The sequence below is a fragment of the Sorghum bicolor genome, chromosome 2 (genome assembly GCF_000003195.3).
Source record: "Sorghum bicolor cultivar BTx623 chromosome 2, Sorghum_bicolor_NCBIv3, whole genome shotgun sequence".
NCBI lineage: Eukaryota > Viridiplantae > Streptophyta > Magnoliopsida > Poales > Poaceae > Sorghum > Sorghum bicolor.
The window spans coordinates 18,187,078-18,199,182 of NC_012871.2; positions in this window are offsets into that span (position 1 = coordinate 18,187,078).

Below are 12,105 nucleotides of genomic sequence, written 5' to 3' on the forward strand. Positions count from 1 at the left end.
TGGTGCTAAAGGGTCTTTAACACCGGCTGGTAACACGAGTCGGTATTAAAGGGTGACCCTTTAGTACCGGCGCGTGTTACCAGCCGGTGCTAAAGGGACCCTTTAGCACAGGTGCCAGACACAGACCGGTGCTAAAGGGTCCTGCGCGCGCTAGGGCGGGCTCCTGAAATTTTCAGGACCCTTTAGCACCGGTTCCCACTATGGGCCGGTACTAAAGTCCCTGTTTTTAGTTTAGGGTTTTTCAATTGTTTATATATAAAGTTTATATTATAAATTGTATAGTAAATTAAATATTTTGCATAATATTTTTTAAACAGTGACATATGTTGTAATTTTATTTAATGTACGTATGAAAAATTTTAACCTTAAATATCTTACTGTATTTTTATAATTTACAATGATTTTGTAAGAAATGTTTAGTATTTTGTTAATGCAAAAATATATTATTCCAATAAATTTACAAAAACTATATCCAATCAACTGGAAATCTATTTTCAGTTAAACTTTTTATTTTTGTTATTTATTACTCAGAATGCTAGTAGGGTATTGTTTTCATAAAAAAAAATCTATTTATCGTATAAAAATATAAATCTTGATGAACACACCCTTTGACCGAACCCTAGATTGTCCGAAATGGAAAAGTCATGAATACAAAGTTTGTTACACTCATCAAGTTCTATATTTTGTCTAATGGTCAACTTTTCTTTTGGAAAAGTTTGAACCACTGAATTTTGAATTTTAAGAGAATTCAGAGCCACGCAGCGGTTTTGGAACCTTAGATGGTCTCGAATGGAAAAGTCAGTGTTCCATTCATCAAAATCTACATTTAATATATAGACCATTTTTGCATTTGACAAAGTTTTGGGAAGGTGTAGTTGAAAATCCACAATTGACACATATAGTTTCATATAGTTTGTGTGAGATTCAAGATTTGGTGGGTATTGTTAACTTAAACTTTCTCAAATGGAAAAATTGTGTATATAAAAAGTTTAGATCTTGATGATATCTAACAACTTGGTATTCAAAAGTTTTTCATTTTAAGTAATTTAGTTTGTCATTTGACCAAGTTTGACCAAAACTCGTCTTGGATTTTATAGAAATGTGATTAGGATTGGCTAAAAATTATCCAAATGGAAAATATATCAAATGTAGATCTTGATGATCTCTAATAACTTTGTATTCAAAATTTTTTCATTTGAAGTCATCAAATGGGCCATTTGATCAAGTTTGACCAAAGTCAAAGCATTGGTTTTTACAAAAACACCCTTTGACCGAACCCTAGATGTTCCCAAATGGAAAAGTCATGAATACAAAGTTTGATACACTCATCAAAATTCACAATTCTCAAATATAGTTTCATACAATTCTCAGAATTCGTACATTTTACAACACATACTATTAAACATGACTTTATGTTAAGCCGACACAACAGTGAACTTCTTCTTGACGTATGACCCTTGGTTATGATCCTGCCGTAACCATGGAGTATCCTCATTGTTTAACAGAATGCTTGGGTCTTTGTTGACTATGAAGGGCGGAATTCGATCATTCCTTTCGTAATCGCTTGACATGTCTGACTTGTCCTCAATTCCGACAATGTTTCTTTTCCTAGAAAGGACAATGTGGCGCTTTGGCTCATTGATGATTGAGTGGTCATCATTTTTACCTCTCTTTGATTTCGTAGACATATCTCTGACATAGAACACCTGACTCATGTCTGCAGCAAGGACGAATGTTTCGTCTTTGAACCCACTATTGTTAAGGTCCAAGGTTGTCATCCCATACTCCTTGTCGACTGTTACCCCACCTCCAGTCATCTTCACCTATTGGCACCGGAACAAAGGAACTTTAAAATTAGCTGCATAGACTAGTTCCCATATGTCTTCTATGCGTCCATAATATGTTTGTCTGTTCCCATTTGGATCCGTGGCATCCACGCGTACACCACTATTTTGGTTGGTGCTCCTTTTATCTTGGCCAACTGTGTAAAATGTGTTACCATTTATCTCGTACCCTTTGTACGTGAGGACATGCCATGATGGTTGCCTGGCCAACAAATAAAGCTACTCATCAATGTTTTCATCACCTTGACATTTTTTGCGCAACCAATCGCCAAAAGTTTCCATGTGCTGATGCAATATCCAAGCTTCATTCTTCCCGGGCCACTAGGACCGTAGGAAATCTTTGTGTACCTCAACATATGGTTCCACCAATGAGGAGTTCTGGAGAACTGTGTAGTGTGCTTTATTGAAGTAATTGTCTCCCGTACCAATATATGTTTTCTTCCCAAGTGTTCCCTTTCCACTGAGTCTGCCCTCGTGTTGAGATTCAGAAATGCCAATTGGGCCAAGGTCTGGAATAAAGTCAACACAGAACTCTATGACCTCCTCTGTTCCGTAGCCCTTGGCAATGCTTCCTTCTGGCCGGGAACGACTATGGACATATTTCTTTAGGACACCCATGAATCTCTCGAAGGGGAACATGTTGTGTAGGAACACAGGACCGAGAATACGAATCTCTTTGATCAGATGAACTAGGAGGTGTGTCATGATATCGAAGAAGGATGGAGGGAACACCAACTCAAAGCTGACGAGACATTGAATGACATCATTCTGCAGAGTAGCTAGTTGCTCTGGATTGATTTCCTTCTGAGAAATTGCATTGAGGAATGCACATAGCTTTACGGTAGCTAGACGTACATGTGGAGGTAAAATTCATCTTAAAACCACCGGCAACAATTGCGTCATTAGAACGTGACAGTCATGGGACTTCAAGTTCGGGAATTTCTTCTCTGGCACATTAATTATTCCCTTGATATTGGAGAAGAATCCAGATGGGACCTTGATGCTGCTAAGACATTCAAACATGCTTTCCTTCTCTTCTTTGCTCAGAGTGTAGCTATCAGGGCTTAAGTAATGACGTCCATCATCTGTCCTTTCTGGATGCAGGTTGTCTCATTCTTTCATGCGCTGCAAGTCTTGTCGTGCTTCAAGTGAATCCTTAGACTTCCCGTAGACACCCATGAATCCGAGCAAGTTCACACAAAGATTCTTTGTCAGATGCATCACGTCGATCGCGTTGCGGACCTCTAGGACATTCCAATAAGGTAGCTCCCAAAATATAGATTTCTTCTTCCACATGGGTACGTGTCCCTTAGCATCCTTGGGAATAGATTCGCTGCCTCGTCCCTTTCCAAATACCACTTTTATATCCTTGACCATTTCGAGTACATCATCCCCGGTTCGATTGAGAGGTTTGGTCCGGTGGTCTGCCTTGCCATTAAAATGCTTGCCTTTCTTTCGTACTGGGTGGTTCATAGGAAGAAACCGACGGTGGCCAAGGTACACGACCTTTCAACATTTTTTCAAAAATACACAGTCAAGGTCTTCATAACAATGTTTGCATGCATTATATCCCTTGTTTGACTGGCCTGAAAGATTACTCAGAGCTGGTCAATCATTGATTGTTACAAACAGCAATGCTCGCAGGTCAAAGTGCTCTTGTTTGTACTCATCCCACACGCGAACTCCTGGTTTGCTCCATAAAAGTTGAAGTTCCTCAACTAATGACCTCAGGTAGACATCTATGTCATTGCCAGGTTGCTTCGGTCCTTGGATAAGCACCGACATCATAATAAACTTCCGCTTCATGCATAGCCATGGAGGAAGGTTGTAGATACATAGAGTAACTGGCCAAGTGCTGTGACTACTGCTCTGCTCACCGAAAGGATTCATACCATCTGTACTTAAGGCGAACCGCAAGTTTCTATCATCATCTATAAAATCTAGGAATTCTTTGTCTATCGCTCTCCACTGGGATCCATCGGTAGGGTGTCTCAGCATATTGTCTATCTTACGGTCTTCTTTATTCCACCGCAACAACTTTGCATTGTCCTTATTTCTGAATAGATGTTTTAATCGTGGTATTATAGGAGCATACCACATAACCTTGGCAGGAATTTTCTTCCTATGACGTTCTTCACCCTCAACATCGCCAGGATCATCTCGTCTAATCTTATGCCGTGATGCCTTACATACTGGACATGCATCCAAATTCTGGTATTCCTCCCCACGGTAGAGGATGCAGCCATTAGGACATGCGTGTATCTTCTGGATTTCTAATCCCAAAGGGCAGACAACCTATTTTGCTTCATACGTAGTGGTGGGCAATTCGTTGCCTTTCGAAAGCATCTTTTTTATGATCTTCAATAACTGCCCAAATGCCTTGTCAGATGTACCATTCTTTGCCTTCCATTGCAACAATTCCAGTGTGGTACCTAGCTTTTTTTGCCCCTCTTCAACGGTGGGATATAGCGATTTACTGTGGTCCTCTAGCATGCGCTCGAACTTGGTTTTCTCTTTATCACTTTCACATTCTCTTTGTGCATCACGGATGGCATCGCCAAAAGCATCATCGCCCCGATCATCTTCTGCCACTACCTCTTCTTCATTATCTCCCCCCATTGCAACATCATTGAAGCCACCGTACTGAGCAATAATATTGGCATGGTCCAATTCTTCTTCTTCTTCTTCTTCTTCTTCTTCTTCACCTTCATCCATTATAATCCCGCTTTCTCCATGTTTGGTCCAACAAATATAGTTTGGTACGAAACCAGACTTTAATAAGTGCGAATGAAGAGTTCTTGAGTTAGAATATCCCGTCAAATTCTTACACACGGCACATGGACAGCACATGAAACCGTCCCTCTTATTTATCTCAGCCACACTTAAGAAATAGTGCACGCCATTAATGAACTCTTCGGAGCGCCGATCGGCATTATACATCCAATTACGTGTTACCATCAGCATTAAATATAACATATATATTATGAAAACCATGCACACATATAGTTTCTCATCTTATTGCACAACATGTCTAAGATACATAGTTGATTAATTCAAGAAAGCTTGGCTACAACAAATACAATCGCAACTAGCACTTAAAAAACCAAAACTAAAATGCACTTAAGCAACAAAATTAGTTCGCATCCGATCTCAACTATAATAGATAGATCATTCGCTTGATCAACATCATTGAACTCCTTTCGTCGGCTCACTGCCTCACCACATTCAGCCTCAACCACCTGTGCAAAGGATTTCTTAATGTGTTCAATGTATTCTTCCTCCCAATACCAACCTGTACATCCGCCGATACCGTCCCACTAAAATTAAAAGAGAGAATCAAAAGTTTAATTAATATCATTTAAAAAAATAAGCACATATATAAGCAAATGTCTAGAAATAACTCACATTATGATCCGGACACTTGTAGAATATACGACCCTTGTTTACTCCCTCTTTCGACACTTTGTACTCCATCACAATCTTCTGCCCACACTTGCCACAAGTAATGAGAGAGAGTTCCAGCCGGTATCGCTTTTGAACCCGTTCAGAGACCGAAGACCCGGTCACAGTTGCCATCTACTATCCATACTCAATTTTTAAACAATTATAAATTCCACATTTACTAGTAAACATGTATGATTAAAGAAGAACCTAATAATATCTTTTGTTTGTCTAGTTACTTCAACAAATCTTCTAAATTATACAATGGACATTATGTAGTAATAAAAATAAATCAAGTGATATTAACAAACCAATTAATTTGAACTATCCTACTTTCTAAGATCATAAAAAGATACTATAATTCATTTTTGCAAACTACATTAATACTAGGTCAACTATGAAATATGATATATATATATATGGATACTAATTCATGTGAATGATTCAAAATAACAAAGTGGATTTGAGCTAAAAATAATGGGAACATCACAAGCCAAAAACAACATGAAAAAGACAAGAAATACTAAAGTTAGTCACCTCCAAGCACGAAGAAACGATGACGGAGTCGAAGAAGATCAACGATGGGCGTCCGAGATGAAGAACAAAGAAGAAGAAGCTCCAAGAACAACAATGGTGCTCTCGGTTTCAAATGGGCAGAGGGGAGGAGAAGGCGAGCCTATAAACCAGAGCTTTAGCACCGGTTCAGGGCAAAAGCCGGTGCTAAAGGGTCACCCTTTAGCACCGGTTTTTGCCTTGAACCGGTGCTAAAGGCTTTGCCTCGGCTCGTGGCACTGGCCGGTGCTAAAGGGGACCCATTAGCACCGGTTGGTAACATGAACGGGTGCTAAAGGGTCCCTGCCTCGACAGCACCTGTCAGTAGCCGTTGGGCTGGACCCTTTAGCACCGGTTCGTGTTATGAACCGGTGTTAAAGGGGCCTTTAACCCCGGGCCACAAAAGGGCTGAGGTTTTTGGCCATTTTGGGCATCGACCAATGCCTCATTCTGTAGTAGTGATAGAAGATTCATTGAAGGATTCTCTAAACTTGCTAAGCCCATGACAGCTTTATTAGAGAAGAGTGCTAAGTTTGTCTGGTCAGACAAATACCAATCTAACTTTGAGGAGTTAAAGAAAAGGTTGACCATAGCTTCAGTGTTGACCTTACCTGACTTAAGCAAGACCTTCTCCATCTACTGTGATGCTTCACGCTTATGCTTAGGTTGTGTGGTCATGCAAGAAGGAAGAGTAGTGGCCTATGCATCTAGGAAGTTGAGAAAACATGAGTTGAATTACCCTACTCATGATCTAGAGCTAGCCGCAGTGGTCCATGCCCTGAAAATCTGGACACATTACTTGATTAGGCATAAGTGTGATATTTACACAGACCACAAGAGCCTAAAGTATATCTTCACCCAGTCAGACTTGAATCTGAGGCAACGCCGTTGGTTAGAGCTGATCAAGAATTACGACTTGGAAGTGCATTACCACCCTGGGAAGGAAAATGTAGTTGCAAATGCACTTAGTAGGAAGAGCTATGTCAATGGACTTCAGCTGACATTTTGTTCCAGCTGAGTTGCAAGCAGAAATAGAACACCTCAACATAGGCTTTGTGAATCATACGATGGGTCTAGAGATAGAGCCTACATTAGAACACGAAATACGTAAGAATCAGATGGAGGATGAGAAATTAAAAGAGATAGCAGATAATGTTGCGCTTGGAAAAGCACCATGCTTCAGGATAGATGAAATTGGTACCCTATGGTTTGGGAAAAGGATATGTGTGCCTGAAGTGAAGACTATCCGAGACACAATTCTGCATGAGGTGCATGACTCTGCTGATTCAATACACCCTGGGAGTACCAAGATATATTTGGACCTAAAGGAGAGATATTGGTGGTATGGGTTGAAAAGGGATGTGGCAGAATATGTTGATTTTTGTGACACATGTCAGAGGATGAAAGCTGAGCACCAACGGCCTATAGGGTTGTTGCAAGCAATACAGATACCTGAATGGAAGTGGGAAGAAGTTGGAATAGACTTTATTACCGGATTGCCACGTACTCAACGTGGATATGATTCGATTTGGGTAATAGTAGACCAACTCACTAAGGTTGCACATTTTGTACCAGTCAAAACCAACTACAATGGGGCAAGGTTAGCTAAGCTGTACATGGAAAGGATCGTGTGCTTACATGGGGTTCCAAAGAAGGTCGTGTCCGATCGAGGTACTCAGTTTACATCACACTTTTGGCACAAGGTACATAGATCCTTGGGAACCAAGCTGAACTTTAGTTCTGCTTATCATCCCCAGACTGATGGACAGATAGAAAGAATTAATCAGATCTTGGAGGATATGCTGAGAGCTTGTGCTTTGCAGTATGATACTAGTTGGGAGAAAAGTCTATCGTATGCTGAGTTTTCCTATAACAAGAGCCACCAAAAGAGTCTCAAGATGGCACCATTTGAAGCTTTGTATGGTCACAAGTGTAGAACACCTTTATTCTAGAATTAGACCGGTGAAACATAGGTGTTTGGACCAGATGTCCTAATAAGTGTTGAAGAACAAGTGAGGATGATTAGGGACAATCTAAGAGTGGCACAGTCTAGGCAGAAGAGTTATGCTGACACCCGAAGAAGGGATTTGAGCTTCAAAGAGGGTGATTATGTGTATTTGAATGTGTCTCTGATGAGGAGTGTGAAAAGATTTAATTTGAAGGGTAAGCTAGCATCGAGATATGTTGGACCTTTTAGAATTCTTGCAGGACATGGAGAAGTAGCCTATCAATTAGAACTCCCTGAGAGCTTGTCGGGTGTACATGATGTATTCCATGTTTCTCAGTTGAAGAAGTGTTTGCGAGTACCAGAAGAGCATATTCCTATAGAAGAGTTGACCGTTAAAGAAGATCTCACTTATGAAGAGTATCCGATAAAGATCTTGGAAACTGTTGACATAGTTACAAGAAGCAGAACCATAAACATGTGTATAGTGCAATGGAACTGCTATACCAAAGATGAAGCCACCTGGGAAAGAGAAGAGGAATTGAGAAAGTCATACCCACAACTGTTTGAGTAAGCCATCACCCAATCTCGAGGATGAGATTATTTTTAAAGGTGTAGAATTGTAACACCCAAAATTTAGCTCTTTTAAATTGATGAATTTGATTTAATTAAATGATTATTGTGAAGCATTATAATATAGGAAAAATAATAAATTTTGGGGAATATAAAATTTAATATAAGTTTAGAAAACATTTTTGATGCATGCATGCTGGTGCATTTTTATTGTGATGATTGATTCAAAAACCAAACGTCAAAATTATTTAAAATCCAATTTGAAAATGAGTTTGGAAAATGGAGTTGAAAAATAAAAAGAAAATAATGTTCCCCTCTTCTCCCTGGTTTTGGCCTCCTAGGCCCATCCTTTCCCCCACGGCCCACTCCCTCTCCTCTCACTCTTCCAGCCTTTCGGCCCAATCCAACCGCAACCGGCAGCCCCCATTCCCCTTCCTCTCTCTCTTGTTATCAGGCGGGGCCTCCTTGTAAGGCTCTCCCTAACCTCTGGCCGCGCTTGCAGCAACTGCTACTGAGCCCTGCGCCCATGTTCGCGTCGTGGGAGAGTCTTGCCTGCTCCCCGACCCCCTCCTTAGCCGCGCCCATGACCGAGCCGCATTTCCCCGCTCCCATTTCGCTCTCGCTCGCAGTGCGCAAAAAACCGATGCCGGAAACCACCGCGACCGCCGCACGCCGTCCCGTCGATTGAGCCATCTCTGCCCCCGATTGTTCGCCGTGGTGAGCGCGCCTCATTCTCCCCTCCCTCCCCGTCCATTTTGCGATCGATTTCGTGACCTCTAGCGTCATCCGACGAGCTCTAACGAACTCCAAGGCTGCTGGCCATGGCGCGGGCCGCGCGGGTTCATCCTCGGCCGCGCAAAGGCCGGGAACGGACTCACCATCTCCTCATATTTCTCCCAGTTCAAATGGAATAGAAAACCATGCACCATAGTGGCCGGACGGACCAGGCCGGCGACCTCCACGCCGCCGGCCATGGTGGCGCTGCCACCTTCCTCTTCCCCTCCGGTCGGCCAGCTCTTCCTCTCCCTCTCTCTTCACTTTCATTTAATCTGATCCATCTATCTCGAATCCGACGGCCGACAATGGTTCGTACCCCTTCGAGGGCAGATTTGCTTAAGAGCCCCCCAAGAACTTCTTAATCCTGCCCACAATCCTCGGCCGGGGATTTTCTTTATTTGTTTTAAATCGTTTATTCTCTGCATTATTCATAGAACTGCAACTGCATTGTTTTAGCTATAAATCGTTGTATCAACTCTGAATCAATTCGTTCAAGTTGCGTTAGTTTCGTAATTTTATAAGCTTCGTGTTGGTATCACTTTGGTATAGGTTTACCCCCTCTTAGATTTCCTAGATAATTACAAGTCCGTAGATTGCTTTTGAAGTCCCGTTTAATCCGTAACTTTCGTGTCGTAAGTCCATTTTTCGTGAATTTCGCATTGACGTGATCGTAGCAGCACGTAGATGATTTTGGAAAACTTTTATTTAAATTTATTTACTGCTGGTGTACTGTTCTAACTTTAGGAATTGTTCTCTTGCATGACTATCTTGGTATGCGTGATGATTGTGATGTGTTGATCGACCCAGACGGTGAGGAGTATTTCGGGAGCTCTTTGAGGACCAGTAGGAGTTCGTGAACCAAGGCAAGTATAGCATGGGCTTACCTCGATGTCCTACTCATTTAAAGCATTTCACATTGCATGTGTATGATATTGCAAACTATAAGAACATCCTAGTTGTTGATGATAATTACCTTGTTTCCTAAGGGTTTTGTTGCATCTGGGTAGAAGTGCTAGTGCTCTAACTCTAATTACATATATGATCTGAAATTAGTTATGGAACCATGGTTAATTGATTAAACATGATTATGGTAAATGGAACATCAATCTTGTGTATTACTACAGTTTAATGAAATAAATTTTGATTTGAGCTATTCGCTTCTTGTACAACAATAAATAAAAATAATACATGTGTATGAAATAAGAACAAAGAAAATCATATGCATATATAAATAAGAAAAGCAACGGTACGTAAACTTTCCCTAGGAACATGTAACCGTAGGGGAAGAACCTTTCCCCGTGGGATACGAGTGCCATGTCATTGGGTTTCTCTAGGGCTCAAAAATCCTAGGGAAACATTCTTACCCTAGAGTTTTTGTCAGAAACCGTAGGGCACACTTGCTTTCACGTTGAAATAGTCCCTAGAAAGATTTCTCCATGAAAATTCCATAGGGAAACCATTTCCCTACCATTTTTTTACTCTTTCCCTAGGGTTTTGGCTCTAGGGAAATTGGTGGATTAATTTGGAGTGGACACCCAAATCTCCCCTACAGACCCCATTCCTATTGGTCCAACACCCGAACCCCCATCCAACATGGTATTACCTCCCCACACCGTATAGACACAGCCTCGTCCAGCTCCCTCCAGCGCTGATCTCCACTACAGCGCTCGCTCCCTCCACCCCCGACCTCCACCGCCGGGCCTCACCCTCATCCCCTCCGATGAGAGTGGCCCCTCCCACTAGTACAGAAGTGCTCAAAGCCCGCGGTGGAACATAATTTTTACAGGCGGTTTTAATTAAAGGACGCATGTGGAAAAGCTTATCAGACTATAAAACTGCCTGTAAAAATCAATTTTTACAGGAGGTTTTCCTAACAAAACCGCCTGTAGAAATCATGGATTTCTACAGGCGGATTTCTTAAGAAACCACCTGTAGAAATCATATTTCTACAGGCAGTCCTGTAGAAATAATTTAAACTTGAATTTTTTAAGCTTTTCAAATGACCTTGTTTGAAAAAACTGTCAAAATGAAAGTTGTAGATCTTGAAAAGTTATAAAACTTTGTAGTTGATAATTTTTTCATTTGAAATCATCTTGTCATCGAAAACTACGTTTGAATTTCTCAAATTTGAAATTCAAATTTTGTAAATGACCTCGGATGAAGGAACTACCAATATAAAAGTTGGAGATCTTAAAAAGTTGTTAAACTTTATAGTTGATGACTTTTCCATTTGAATCCGTTTAGGGCCTCAAATAATCAATTTATGCTTGGTTGATGATAGTATGTGGGGAACTAAACTCTAATACAAACACAAGTGAGTGATAGATGGAGTGGTAGAAGAGGGTACGCGTGAGGGTGAGGTCTCAGGTTCGAATCCCACCGACCGCGTAGCACGCAATTTTACGCGAAAATATATACGAATAGCCAGTGGGCCTTGCGAGTATTAAAATCTTTTTTTCTCTATTTTAAAAAAAACGATTTCATATTTTCTACAAAAAGATTTCTACAAGCGGTTGGCATAACTGAACCGTCTGAAGAAATGCATTTCTACAAGCGGTTGTGTAAAAAGGGGTTACGAACCGCCTGTATAGTACCTCTGTGTACTAGTGTCCTCGATGAGCGGGAGCAGCCTCAGCCATGGTCGTCGCGAGCGTCGAACCTCTCCTTCCTGTGGCCATGCGGTAGCGACACTGCTCCTCCCTTCCCCGCGTCCAAATGAACATGGGTGGATCTGTCGGTGTGCAACTCCGGCACGGCCCCTTCCCCGCGACGTGGGCGCTGCCTCGATGCGCCGCGAGCTCTCATCTCCTTTGCGTCCTGGCCTGTGTGGAGGATGTGAGGAAGAAAGGTAGGGGACCTTGTCTATCAATTTAGATTTGGGGGCCTTCATTTGGGTGGTGCTGTTGGAGTGGAATCAAAAATTTTGGATACCAAAAAGTAGGGGAGCACCCAAATAAAAAGTAGGCCCTGTTT